This window comes from Canis lupus, chromosome 18 (assembly GCF_048164855.1).
Source record: "Canis lupus baileyi chromosome 18, mCanLup2.hap1, whole genome shotgun sequence".
NCBI classification, from domain to species: Eukaryota; Metazoa; Chordata; class Mammalia; order Carnivora; family Canidae; genus Canis; species Canis lupus.
In genome coordinates this window covers 2,350,814-2,364,899 of record NC_132855.1, presented here as the reverse complement: position 1 = coordinate 2,364,899, position 14,086 = coordinate 2,350,814, and the positions used below count along the sequence as shown (strand labels likewise).

Sequence of the window (14,086 nt, the reverse complement as noted above, 5' to 3'; positions counted from 1 at the left end):
CCGGTGGCACCGCTGTGTTCCTGTTCAAGGTCTGCTCCTGAGCTTCGCTTGCCTCCTGCCTTCATTCCTTGTTCTTCTGCTTCCTGGGCTGGGGCGTCTTCCCTTCCTGTCTTCATAGCCCAACTTACGAGGCCTTCGGGAAATTATCTTCATCCCTAGTTCAAAGAGATGTCGCCTTCCTCCTGAATTCTCGAGGCAGTTGATAATCTGGAGCACCTGCCACCTGCCAGCAGCCTTGTCACTTGGCTTTATATGTGTTTTTCTCCGGTTAACGTCGTGCTTCCCTGTTCATAGTGAGTAGTATTGAAACTGAGTTCACAGAGGTCCCCCCTACCCCCTTTTTCCCTCTTCCTCCTACCAGAGAGCAAGTCAGAGGTGAAATCTAAATTCTCTAGTCTTATTGGACCTTGCGTATTCACCTGTTTCTATCCTAAGTACAAAGCACCTTTTATTCATTTTCTTGAAGGCAGCATATTGACTTAGCTATTGCCTGGACTTGTCATTCATTCCTTATCTCGGGTACAAGACCGGGAGCTCCTTAAAGTCAAGGCATCCCTTTTATCCTCTTATTCACTGAGGACCCTGAGCAGAGTACTCTGGGGTCTCAAATAGATCTCAAAAAATATTTGCTGTGAAAATTTGGATTCTGAAAAAAATGACTACTGTATTCCAATTTTAAGTGCTCATTTTAAAACCTAGAGCAGTTCAGAGAGTCAAAATCTAGAATATCAGCATGTTGGTGGGGGATGGGGGTGATTGGGTGAGAATAGCTTAAAGATTAAAACCAAGGAAATTTAATGAGATTATCTTCAGATTTTCAAACAAATATATAACAATGTCATACTATAAAACCAACATAAAATGCCAGGAAATTTTTGATATTTTGAGGATGTTAAGGGGTAATGATTCAGAGCACATTAAGAAGGGCAATTGCACAATTCCCATTACCATCAATGAAACTCATATGGTAAAATTCACACATACTTCGGCAAAAGCATGACCTCAACTGTCATTGGACATGTTACTTTTCATGGTGTGTGATTTTCTTCTCTAATTTGAGGCAATTTAATTTTCTGCCCACTTCACAAAGAAATGTCAGGCTGAATGACTAGAGCATTGATGTTGAACAGCTCTCTTCACACATTGTATTTACAGTAAAATTGATTCTGTTATCCTTGATACCACCAAATAAAGGCCAAAGCTGCAATATACTTTATTATATACTCGCTTTGAAAATTAGGAGTTTGGACACAAATTACAGACATACAATGTCTTGGTAAAAATGTGAAATTTTAAAAACAAATTTTACTAAACAAATGAGAAAAGCCATTATTGAAAACCAATAATGTATTATTTGCATTCTCCAAAATTTCAGGATGAATTATAGATTGGAAAAGATTCAATACTTGGATTATGTGCTCATTTTAAATTTTATAGATCAGGGGCTTTGGGTGGCTTGGTAGGAGGAGCATGAGACACCTCACCTTGGGGTCATGAGTTTCAGCCCCATGTTGGGGGAAGAGATTATTTACTTACTTAGTTAATTAATTAAGATTGAAAACAGAATAATGGTTAAAAGGGAACAGTGTCTGGAACCAGACTGTTCACACACTGGTTCTACCATTTACCAGCTCTATCATTTTATGTGAGTTACATAACATTGCTGGACCTCAGTTTCCTTATTGATTAATGGAGAGTAATAGAAATCCTACCTCAGAAGATTGTCATGGAGTTAAAATAATAAGTTTAAATCACTTTTAAGGGCAGCCCAGGTGGCTCAGCGGTTTAGCGCTGCCTTCAGCCCAGGGCATGATCCTGAAGACCCGGGATCGAGTCCTGCAACGGGCTCCCTAAGTAGGCCCTGCTTCTCCATCTATGTCTCCGCCTCTCTCTCTATGTCTCTCATGAATAAGTAAATAAAATCTTAAAAATAAATAAATAAATAAATAAATAAATAAATAATAAATCACTTTTAAGAGTGCTTAACAATGGTGATATACAATAAAGATACATTATTGACATTAACATATTATTAATATGATAGATACTCTTTTGGAAAAAAACATGAAACAAGCCAGTTCTCATGCTGGTTTTATTATTAGGCTGTTTCAAAATATATTTGCTCTGATTAGTCTATCTTACTGTGTATTAAGGAAGAGGAATAATGTAACACCTGTGTTTTAATAATTGTTCTAGATGATTCTTAATTCATAAATATCAATAAATAACCAATAATAGGACTTACTAACTCACATGAAGTTTTTTTATCTACTTCCTCCTTTATTCCAACAGAGTGGTTCAATCTAGCTGGTCAGGACAGGAGGGACCATTTCATGCCGGATTCCTCATCTTTATTACCTAACGCTGGCTCGGCACATAGTATGTACTCAATGAATATTAATTTAATCCAATCTTTCTCAAAATAAGTATTCCACTTAATTTTTACATTTCTCCATCTAGCTAATGAATCCATCCTTAACCATGCCCTAGGGCCTTGATCTTTTGTCTTTTCCACCTGAGGAGGAGTTGGAGCTCCCTCATCTCCTCCTGTATAGGGTTTCCAGTCTACCCTAATGTCTGCCTCCTCAAACTTCCTGCAGTCAGATTCAGTGCAATAGAATTTAGAGCTACATTGATTTAGTTGCACGTTGAATTTGACTCTTCAACTGGATCATATGCAACCTAGGGGCAGAGATGAATTTGATATGTCTTTTTAACACCGCACAGTTGGTCCTCAAAATGGATTCCTAACTGATAACTACCAGCACTCACACTAGGATTTCTTCCCTGCCAAATTAATCACTCTACTTGAATTATTTGCTTTTTGTTCCAGTGTTGGGGTGTAATTATTTCAATGTCAATGGAAGGAAGATTGTAATGTTGCATATTGTCTGTCACATACATATAAAGTCGGGAGATTGGGGCAGGATTCTAGCTTCTGACTCAGGGACACTGAATGAGTACTTATTTTCTATAGGTATACTCAACATGCCAACTGGAGACTAAGTCAGTTGGCCCCAGATATGGCCTCTATGGTTATGGGGTTGGGGGATGACAGAGCAAATGACTTGGAATATGCTGAGTCTAACACAGCTACTAGCCAGTTATAGAGACCATTAAGTGTCTATGAATATAATTTCACTTGCTATTTTAATGTATTTTGCATTTCTGAAAAGTTAGTACACTAGTTCTAATTCTCTAAAGAATCACTTAAAGAGGGACACCTGAGTGGCTCAGTGATTAAGCGTCTGCCTTTGTCTCAGAGCGTGATCCTGGGATCCGGGATCTGGGATCCGGGATCCAGGATCCAGCCCCACATCAGGCTCCCTGCAGGGAGCCTGCTTCTCCCTCTGCCTGTGTCTCTGCGTTTTTCTCTGTGTCTGTCATGAATAAATAAATAAATCTTTTAAAAAAAAAAAAGAATCACTTAAAGAGATTCAAAGTTTTAGTGCAGTCAAATAATGTAGGTTTTATTATATAAATTATAACCAAATATTTTATAAGTAACAGATCACATTAATTGAAGGAGACACTATTTTATCCCCATTTTATCTAGATGAAGAAATTGAAATTCCAGGAGGATGGCACAGTATAGAAATGCATGAGCCAGGATTCAAACCTAGGAAGTTCGACCTGACAGGCCTCATTCATAACTATTGCATCGCACTGCTGGTGGCCCCAGGGATTGTATAAACAGAGTCTCTGACACCCATTTCCTTTCTGAGAGCCTGTTTGCATCATCATCATTTTCCTGGTTTCCTTAAAGGCAAGGATGGACAATGTAGCCTACATCTGGCCAACAGGATTAGCAGAAATGCTTTCTGGGTCTTTAATGGTCTCCTTTGGGGAGGAAAACAGAAAGATGTGTTAAAAGAGGCCCATTTCCCCCCTAATATTGATATGTGAGGATGTGATGCTTAGAGCTTTTGTAGCCATTTTAGCCTACTGAAAAAAAAGTCAAAAGAATTACAGAAGAAACTATTTAAAGGCATATTTTCAAGTTCTAGACAAGACCCTATACCTCATTTTATAGGAGTTTTTTTTTTTTTTTTTTTTTTTTTTTTTTTTTTTTTACTATGGGAACAATAATCTTTATTGCTTAGTCTACTTTTTGTTGGGTATTATTACCTGATCTCAAAACCTCCTAGTAGTTAACAATATAAATTTCTAAAACTTATTAAACTCTTAGATCTTGTCATAAAATAGACATTTTGCTTCTTCTAATCAGCAAAATTAGTATTCCCATCTAAATAGAAGCATCCTTTAAGTTTTCTTATACCTGTGATTGTAAGACTGGGTTTTCTCACATAATATTATATGTTATATATACTATTCTTGGCCAGACATGAAATAAATACAAAAATTCTATTTTTTCAAGTTCAGTTTTTACTAATTATTAGATTAGATCACCACTTTGATTCATGAATTACTAGTTTTGACAAATGTCTAAATTGCATTGGCAGATTTAACAAAGAAAATCTTAATTTTAAAAATGTGTATCCATTTGAATTATTTGACTTTTAATATCATATAATAATCAGATAAATGCAAGTACATTTGCATTTTATTCCCTTTTTTATATTTGAATTGAACTGATACTTGTATTAATATATCAAAATCTGTCATGTAGATTTCACCAGCCCCCTTTCACCTAAACAGTCATACATGAGGAAATATAAATCATTCCTCCAAATTAAAAAATCTAGTTTTCAAACACCATATACTTGCCTACATTGTCCTACTGGCTTTTTCCTCATCAGATTGAAGATAAGAATTAACGACCATTTAAGGAGATTTTTAGATTCAATGTAAGACACTGTAATATGTTTCCAGTTTGTTTTATTCTTTGTTTTGCTTTAATAAAACAGAGCACTTTTAACATTGGAAAAATACCCTTTGTATAAAGCTAAGAGTTTTAATTTCATTGTGATAAGCTAGGATATAAAGACTTAGATTTCTGTACATTAATAGAAACAAATGCATAATTTCTCAACCATTAAGATAAGAATCTCGTTCCTTTGGGAGAAGGCAGCAACAACAAAAAGATTTTAGATAAGCCTGCCGTTTGCTCTATAATTTACCTGCAGTGCTTTGACAAGTGTGACGTCAAAGTACATAACACTACAGCTTGCTGAGCCTATTTCAGATTTCATTCTGTAACGAGAAACTGCCAGCTTCAGCCTTTTGTGAATAAAACCATTGAGCAACACTCAAGAGATTTAGATAAATCACTACAGTCAGCCTCTGTAATAAAAAATTTTGAAAAAAAAATCCAAATTAGTAATAATTCCTACAGTGAGACATCATATAATGTCCTCTGAAGAGCCTATTGCGTGTATTATTTAAATAGGTGTGTTTGACTCAAAGAAAAGTACCCATTCTCCATCTAAGTGCATCATGGGATTCGGTAAAAGGTGATTTGAATGCTTGGGGAGAGTGTGGTGCGTAAGGAAAGGGGATGGACTAACAAAGGCAAAAGCAGCAACAGAAGGGGGATTAGGTCCCCATAGTGCTGAAAAGCCCTTTGGGGATTTGTGGGAAGGGCACTCAGCAGTGATGCACGTACGCAAATTGGAATTCTTTATCCGCCGCAGTGTGCAGTCCATCGTCTATGCCATATGACTTGAGTTAGAGGTATTGAGAGAAGAAACTAAGGAAATGTGATTTGGCTTAGAGAAAGTAGACAAACATCTAAAGTTGTAGGCTGTGGGCCGTGCTTGGGATAGAGCACATTTCCTTCCTCTCATATTTCCATAAGGGGATGAAACTTCTGACCCACTGCGCAGGAGAGAATAGTGTTAGAGTGAATGTTTCTAATACCTCTCCTACTTAGCTTTCCCTGATCGGGGAGATGGAAGGATGTACTTGTGGGTGGGAGATGCAGGAAGCGGATATCTGCTGGGCCGTGCCCCAAGGATCGGTGCAAATTCCTTTGACTAAATGTAAAAAGTAGTCCTCTGTAATTTTCACTCTTCCCTCTCTTCTCTCATTCTCTCTTTCCTTCTCTCCTTTGCTTCTTTCTCAAGCAAAGCATTACCCTCCCCTTTGCTTCCTGTCTGCCTGTGGCTCAGATGGAACTTTTCCATCGCAGTGGTCCATTTGGAGATTGAGGTAGGAGGCCTGAGTTTCCCATTGTTGCATGTACCGATAACAAAGCCAATACTGTATCTAGATGGTTATGTGGTGCTCTGTGTCTGCTCACAACTGGTTGGAATCTATAGGAGGAAACCAGTCAACTGCTTGGCTTCCTTTAATGTCCAATAAATTACTAGATCCTGGGGGAGCATCAGCTCTCAAGAAAAAAACATATTTAGAATTCCTCTGCAGACAGAGTGGGGAATTTGAATGGCAGACATTTTTGTTGTAGAAGAAAAAAGAAGTAAGTGCAGAAGTCAGAGATCAATTAAGAAGTAAGAAATCAATAAAGGTTTGTAACCTATTTAGATGTTTCTTATAAAAATTAAAATAATGTAAATAATAATAGGTATCATTGATTGAATATATTATTATAGGCCAGGAACTGTGCTATGTGCTATATACAATTATTATTTCAATTATTCCACACACCTTCAAACTACATGTTGACAAATTCCAGATTGACAAATTCCAGATTGACAAATTCCAGATTGACAAATTCCTGCTACTAAATAATGACTGCAGTCTTGCTGTAGGTTGGTAAAGCCCAAATGAGTGACATAAGAAGGTTTATACATAATAGCTCAACATAGGACTCAAATGATGTCACCTCCCTTTCCATGCCCATTTCAGACTTTGCTAATCAAGCACAACACAATCACAACCAATCAATCCGCATTGATCCAGAGAGATGAAATCTCTTCACCATTCTGATGCTAACACAATCCCAGAAGGGTCTAAATTCTTGATTTGCTATGCTTATATGTCACTTAAAATTCTAGAAATCTCAGTAGCTCAGAAGAGTTTTCTAAATAGCAAATCACAGACCAAGCCCACATCCACTGATAAATCAAGAGAGTCATCTTTAGTACTTTTTTCTGTTTCGTGAGCTGTTTGGTTAGTATTTTTGTCTGTGATTATCCAAACTATAACAGAAGTCAATAAACGATGTTTCATGGATAAAAGGTTTTTTAATTTGATTACTCTCTTCTTATCTAAGAGCTCATTTTATAGACAAGAGGTAAGAAAACTGCGAAAATAGAACAGACCGTAAAATCTATTAAACTAACATTTTAAAATGGAAGGGTTTTTGAGTGTAGTGACTTAGAACGGAAGCTTCATTGTCAAATAGCTCTGGGTTCAATTCCTGACTCTGTCACTGTATTTCCTTGTGCAAGTTACTTAACACTTCTACTCCTTGACTTGTTCATTTGTAAAATGGAGTTAATCAGTAATACTCACTGCAATGGCTTGATGGAAAGATTGAATGAGATAAGGTATCTGAAAGTACTTAGACCTATGCACATATACACCATTATTTTTATCTATTATTGTATATTAATAACAAAAGACAGAGATGCTGGAGTGCATGGCCTTCAAACCATGCTCCTCATGGAGAAAATTGGCATGGATTTGGCTATAATATTTCACTTGAACAATGAGTAACATGGGGCTTTCTGGTTTAAAATAACTGATATAATGAAAGAATATTCCTGGGGCACCGTGTTAAGCATGTGACTCTTGATTTCGCCTGAGGTAGTGGTCTTAGGGTTGTGGGGTCAAGCCCTGCTTCTCTCTCTGTCCCTTCACCTCTCCCTCTGCTCACACATTCTCTCTCTCTCAAATAAATACATGAATCTTAAAAAAAAATAAATAAATAAAAAGGAAAGATATTCCTCTGTAAGTAACGACTAAGTGGGTGATACTGGTCAATCTACCTAACTTCTCCGAAACCCATTTCTATTAAATAATGACATCAGTTTGGATGATCTTTAATAGTCTGTACAACTCTCAAGATCCATTTTTAGTTGGTATTAATTATTTAACATTGATTTAACACTTTATACTTTGTGCTTATCTTTTTTTTTAACGATATTAATACCTTTATGTCAATATAGTGGCTAGAGAAATTCAACTGTTTCTGTTTTCCTGGCTTACTTTTCCCTCTAGGAATATCACAAAAATTAAATGCAATTTCATTTCTATGAAACTGACTCTTGTTTCATGGTTACTATAAACTGTTTAGCTACACATTTGAAATTATAGTCATGTTAGCAACATGTGTAAAGTAGCACGGTAAGAATAGATGTAGGGTAGTATTCCACCTTTTGGAATGTGTTAAAAACTATATAAAGCATCAAAGAGAGAAGATGCCAAAGCATTTGATCTCATTAAAATTTCATGAAAAATGTTTGAGCTTTTGCTTATGTGCAATTTCATATGGAAAGAATCCATATTATTTACCAGGTTCTCAAGTTGTCGTTGACCCAAAAAATCAGAAACTTTCTATTACCTCTCATCTGTTTCCTATCCATTCTCACCTGACTTGTGCTCTTTATCTTCCAGTATGTCCCTCCATATTTTGCAAATGACAAACAGGAGGATAGAAGTAGGAATTGCAGCCCCTTTACTCTATCTCAGAGTAAGGTAATGCATTTCTTAAAGGAGGGTACAATATTCATGCTTTCATTAAATGATTATTGAGCATTACATTGGTGAGGATTCTTCATTCCAAGTAACAAAGCTGAAGAGGGCTTTTTTAAGTAAAAGAAGGAAGTTCAAAAAAGGATATTGGGTGATTCATGGAACAGTTGAGAAGTTGAGGGAACCAAGCATTGGCCTAGGCAGCCAAAATTATACCCGAAACTGTACCTGAGAATTAATCTAATAAAGAAAGGGCAGCTGAGAGAAGAGAATGTCCCCTGCATTTGTGCACTGACTCTCCAGGCTGTGTTCTTTGTGGACACCCCTGCAAGGAGGACCCCAGCTCATGAATCTGGGACCAAGACCCAAGGGAAGCTGTGGAAGCAAATATTTAACATTTCTGCCTTCTGTAAATCAGACAATCTTTGGTATCAACCAAGACTCATTAGATGAGAGAGTTCCCACAACCTAAAAATGGACTCATATGCTGGATGGGCAAAATGAACAAATGTGTTGTTGAGTTGTTGATTCTATGTCCATCTTAACCACACAGTGTGTGTCAGCTCCAAAGAAAATGAAAATGAGTAATTCACATTCTTTGTTTTCAAGAGGAACAGAGGCTAAGTAGGGTAATGTTAAATGAAAATTTGAAATTCTGTAGTAGGAGGTACGGTAACATAAAACATAAGAGGATGAAAATATATACCAGAATTATTTGAAAACTGTCTACTTATTAACTTTAAGTGAAGATAATTGAAACAAACATTCTTCCTATGTAGAAAATCCTTGGATTTTCTTTTTCTTTTTTTCTTTCTTTCTTTTTTTTTTTTTTAATTTTATGTATTTATTCATGAGAGACACAGAGAGAGAGGCAGAGACACAGGCAGAGGGAGAAGCAGGCTCCCTGTGGGGAGCCCGATGTGGGACTCCATCCCAGGACTCCAGGATCATCACCTGAGCCAAAGGTGACTCTTCCTCAGTTTGTATCTAGAAAAGTATCATCATCATCATCATCATCATCATCATCATCATCATCATCATGTATTATCACTACCTCCTAACTCCTACTGTCTGCAAAACAAAGTTTCCAATAGGAGCCAATTAAAATGGAAGTCAGAGCACTAGTCTCAGAACCTTCCAGTGGCTCTAGATCTCTGCCAGGAAAAACAAAACAAAACGAAAACATAACCAAGTATTCAGATTGTCCTAAAAAGTCCTACAAGTGCCAGCCTGTCCCCTCCACCACTACTGCTCTGGCCACTTCCTTCTGCATCACCTGCACTCTGACCACACTTGCTTCCCAGCTATTCTTCCAGCAGAGGAGGTGTATTCCTGCCTAGGGTGCTTAATCTTAATTTGCTTGTTCTATCTGCCTAAAATATTCTTCCACAAACTATATACCATGTTCCTTCACCTCCTCTGGTCTTTACTCAGTCATACCTTGTTGGCGAACCCTTTTCTGATCATTCTATTTAAAATTTCAATGTCTGCTCCCACATCCATCATAACATTCTCCATCCCTTCCTTGCTTTATATTTTTCCATAGCAGTTATCACTATCTAGTGTTTTATATCTTTATTTTATGTATCATTTATATCCCTCCTTCCCTAAAATATAAGCTCCATCTTAGCAAGGAGTTTTAGCTCTCTAGTTAGTGCCATATCCACAGTGTGTAAAAACAGTAAATTCCTGGCATATGGTAAACATTCTATAAATTTTTGTCAAATTATTGATTGAATAAAAACCCCATTAAAGGATAAAAACACATGGAGGATTCTTTTTCTTTTATTTGCCTTACCTTTTCTTCTTGTGCCTCACAACTTATTTTCCTAATAATATAATTTTAGAATCTATTACTTCAACATCCTATTTTCGTCCTCATTCTTGTGAATACACAGTCCAGGAATCTTCCTTCTCCCCCAAATAAATGCCAACATAAAGACACTTTTCTTGTCCTCTAAATATTGGAGAGAAAAGAACAAGGAAATAGCACAATTAATAACCTGAGACTGCATCTTCTACTTGCTGCTTTTTCAATGCTTTCTTCCTTTTGCTTCTCTCTGCTAATGAGTCTCACCTTAGAATTTAAACTAGGTGGAAACGTAAATGCTCCCAATTAGGAGGGAAAGTTTCCCTTGCTTGGAAACTTGGGAAGAAGGGAATTCTTTTCCTAAGTGTGTCCTACCTAGGTCACCAACCTCCTCCATAACTAAGCATAACATTATTATCTTTATGTAGATTTAGTGGAGCTCCCTTTAGAGGTTTTTATTAAATGAGCACTATAGATAAGGCGCTCTTTAGGAGCTTTCAAAGCTGTAGTGTAATTTCATTCAAAAAAACAATGTTAGAGACCTAAATTATTATTATTTTTTTTTTAATTTTTTATTTATTTATGATAGTCACAGAGAGAGAGAGAGAGGCAGAGACACAGGCAGAGGGAGAAGCAGGCTCCATGCACCGGGAGCCCGACGTGGGATTCGATCCCGGGTCTCCAGGATCGCGCCCTGGGCCAAAGGCAGGCGCCAAACCGCTGCGCCACCCAGGGATCCCTAGAGACCTAAATTATTAACCCTACATTACAGTTTAGAAAACTGAAACTGGGCCGAAATAGGCAATGTGCCCAAACTCAGCAGTCTAGAGAGGACCTTGTATCCAAACTCATGTTGGCCTGACTCCAATAGTGGTTCTCTTTCCATTTCCCTATATCCTGATTACAGAATTCTTCATGCATCCTGTCTCCTCTTTCATCATTCCAGTTTTATTCTCAGCCCCCTAAGGCTTTTAGCAAGTGACTAAAGAACTTAAGAGGATTTGTTTCATCGCCAAAACCATTTTTATTTATTTATTTTTTAACATTTGAAATTTGAGTCTAGAATATAAACCATAGAAACATTACCCATTTCGAACACGTGTCAGGAGGTAAAAACAAGCTAAAAACAGCCTGTTTTAGGAAGTTATCAGGGACATTTACATACTGATGCTGATTATATTTTACAGGCTAGGGAGAAACTAGGGACAGGCCGAAGCCTCAAATTAGGCTGATTGCTTCTTCAAAGAAAGACCATTTTCTTTCAATCTAAACAAAAAGAAGCGCATAGAAGACAAAAAGATTTAAGAGGCTTGACACTCTTCTTTACAAATTCAACCAAGATAAGTAATTCTTTTTCTTATAGACTATTAGAAAAATGAATACCTTCCCAGATAGTTAAGAGCGTGCTTTCTTTCTTTCGTTCTTTCTTTTTTCTGCCTTGAAGTATAACTTGGACAAAAGGGAAAATGTGTCCCTTGTTTCTACTTAATGCTTTATTGTCAAACCTACTGTGTGATTTTTATTCTGCTGTCACCCAGCACCTTCCGTGTTCCTGGATGCCAAAATCCTCTGGAGACAATGTGCTGCTTAAAGGCATCCTTGGTGGTGGTCATGGTGTCATTAGCACCTTCTGCCCCAGGCACCCCAGCTGAAGGAACTGGCCATCCTAGCCCCCAGCTCCTGCAATGATTTGTACCTGTTGACAGGATAGCAGCTAATTAGCCTGGGTGGCTTGTCAAGGCTGCCACTGAGGTCGCTCTGCTTCTGTCCTCTTTGTGAAAAATATCTACAAAAAGCAGGCAAGTTTTCACTAGGGTTCTTAGAGAAAATTATAATTACTTTTTTTTTTTTTCAGTTTGACAAAACACTCCTTCCATCACTACCATGTCTTCACTACCAAGAGGCTGGGTACAAATGATATTTCAGATATTTTGCCCCCGTCTCGTTTCAGTTGAAGACCCCACAGACTCCGACATCACTGCCCAGTTCAAACCTACATGGCTCTGCTTTTAGTTTCCTTTTCATTCATGTTATTCTCTTCACCATGCGTATGGTTTTAGGCTGCTAAATATTTGAGTTGCTATTTGAAATTATATAATTGACAGAGGCTTCTACTGTCAGAATTTTCTAAGAGGTGCAGGATGCTTTTTCAAAGAAGACTATAAATATGTATGTAGATTAATGGAAATTGTGTTATTTTTGCAACATATAATGCTATTTTTGTTTAAAAAAACAGATTTCTGCCCTCATTTAATTCTGCTTTTGTCACCTTTCTAAAATCATAATCTGCCCACTCCTGTACTTGTAGTTTTCCATTGCATATCTAACAAATCAGTGGGTATGCTTAGTAAATTCAAGAAATTTTAAAATACGCTCGAGAAAGTTGGATCCTTACATGAGTCCGTCTTTAAAAATAACCAAAAAGACAATCATGTTCATCAATCTGAATGGGAATTAAGTCACTTAGTTATAAGAAATGTCGGAAATAAAACCCTAAGTTTACATTATTTTCACAGTCCCATAGGATGTGTAAGATTTTTGGTATCGGTTGCTCTCTTCATAAGTAATTTCATTGTCATTTCCTTAGTGCACTTCCAAATGTATTGTCCAAAACATCCCAAGGAAAATCATGGAATTTTGTTGTTATTGTTAGTATGCAGTGGTCTGAAGAGTTAAAGCCTTCAACAGATACTCAATATTTGATATTTGAAGTAACATCCTATAAATAAGATTATTAAACCTGAGAAAATTAATGCAAATAGAGTAGTATCATCCTTTTAAAAGAAGAAAGTCCGATATAAATACTCACCACTCTACTCTTTTATTTAAATTCTAGATTCTGGGATTCATGCAGCTTTGCCTTGTTGAGATTAAATTTGCAGGTAACTGAGCATTTTAAAGAGTGAAGACCATAACTATAAAGGGTCTCTGGCCAGGAAGAAGTATTACTATTTCTAATAATGTTCTTTTAATAGAGTAATACTTTTAAGTATATAAACCCCTAGAATGCTTTTGAAGATATACCATTATAGAAAATGTACACACTCTCTGCCATGAACCCTTTCTCTTGTTGGCTGAAATAATCATCTCGCTTGTTACTTTATCCTGTATTAAGTGATAATAATCCCTATTTTATCACAGAAGGTATAACCCCTTGCTAAGAAAAGAAATAAAACAAGAATGTGACTACTAGAAAGGCACCAGAGATGAAGAAATAAACTTTTCAAAGAGGAACCATAAAACAAAACCACATCACTATATCAGTTGTCATATTTTCAGTGGAATACACAAATATCAAATACCAAATATCAAAACAAACAACTGAGAGCACTAGTTTCTTGCTCTGCTTTAATCCTCTTTTTCATTTATTTATTTACCTAGGCTTACTTTCATCTTCGGATCAAGCCAAGACAGGCATGCGGCTACTAGTAACAAATCACCAAATATCAAAGCCTAGCGCAACAAAAACTAATTTATGCTCTTGTGAAATCCGAGGGAAACTGATGAAGGCCACGTATAACTCACTAGTGTGTTCTGTTAACTACTTTTTTTCATGTAATCTTTCTCTCACACAGGCTAAGATAATTAAATCGTGACTTAAACTTTGGCATGTGTATTGTACCTTCAAGAGAGAGGAATTATGGTTTCCCCCTTCAACTTTGCTGTTATAATTTGGAAGAATATAATAAGTAGATCTCTCTAAGTTCATGCATTCGG

The 14,086-nt window shown here is 36.8% G+C and overlaps 1 protein-coding gene and 1 long non-coding RNA gene across 10 annotated transcripts in view; both read left to right on the top strand.

Annotated features, from left to right (window-relative positions):
* KCND2 (potassium voltage-gated channel subfamily D member 2) overlaps positions 1 to 14,086 on the top strand; it is a 476,195-nt gene that overhangs the window by 187,605 nt on the left and 274,504 nt on the right. The window lies entirely within an intron of this gene.
* Positions 1 to 14,086, top strand: part of LOC140608578 (uncharacterized) — a 227,574-nt gene that overhangs the window by 171,952 nt on the left and 41,536 nt on the right. For 4 of the 8 annotated variants that reach the window (XR_012010556.1, XR_012010555.1, XR_012010557.1 and 1 more), the window contains exon 3: positions 2,293 to 2,379. This is a non-coding gene — a long non-coding RNA (uncharacterized lncRNA). Of the gene's footprint in view, positions 1 to 2,292; positions 2,380 to 3,556; positions 4,028 to 11,556; positions 12,157 to 13,205; positions 13,252 to 13,750; positions 14,019 to 14,086 lie in introns of those variants that run through there. The other 4 variants (XR_012010554.1, XR_012010561.1, XR_012010559.1 and 1 more) reach the window with 4 other exon arrangements.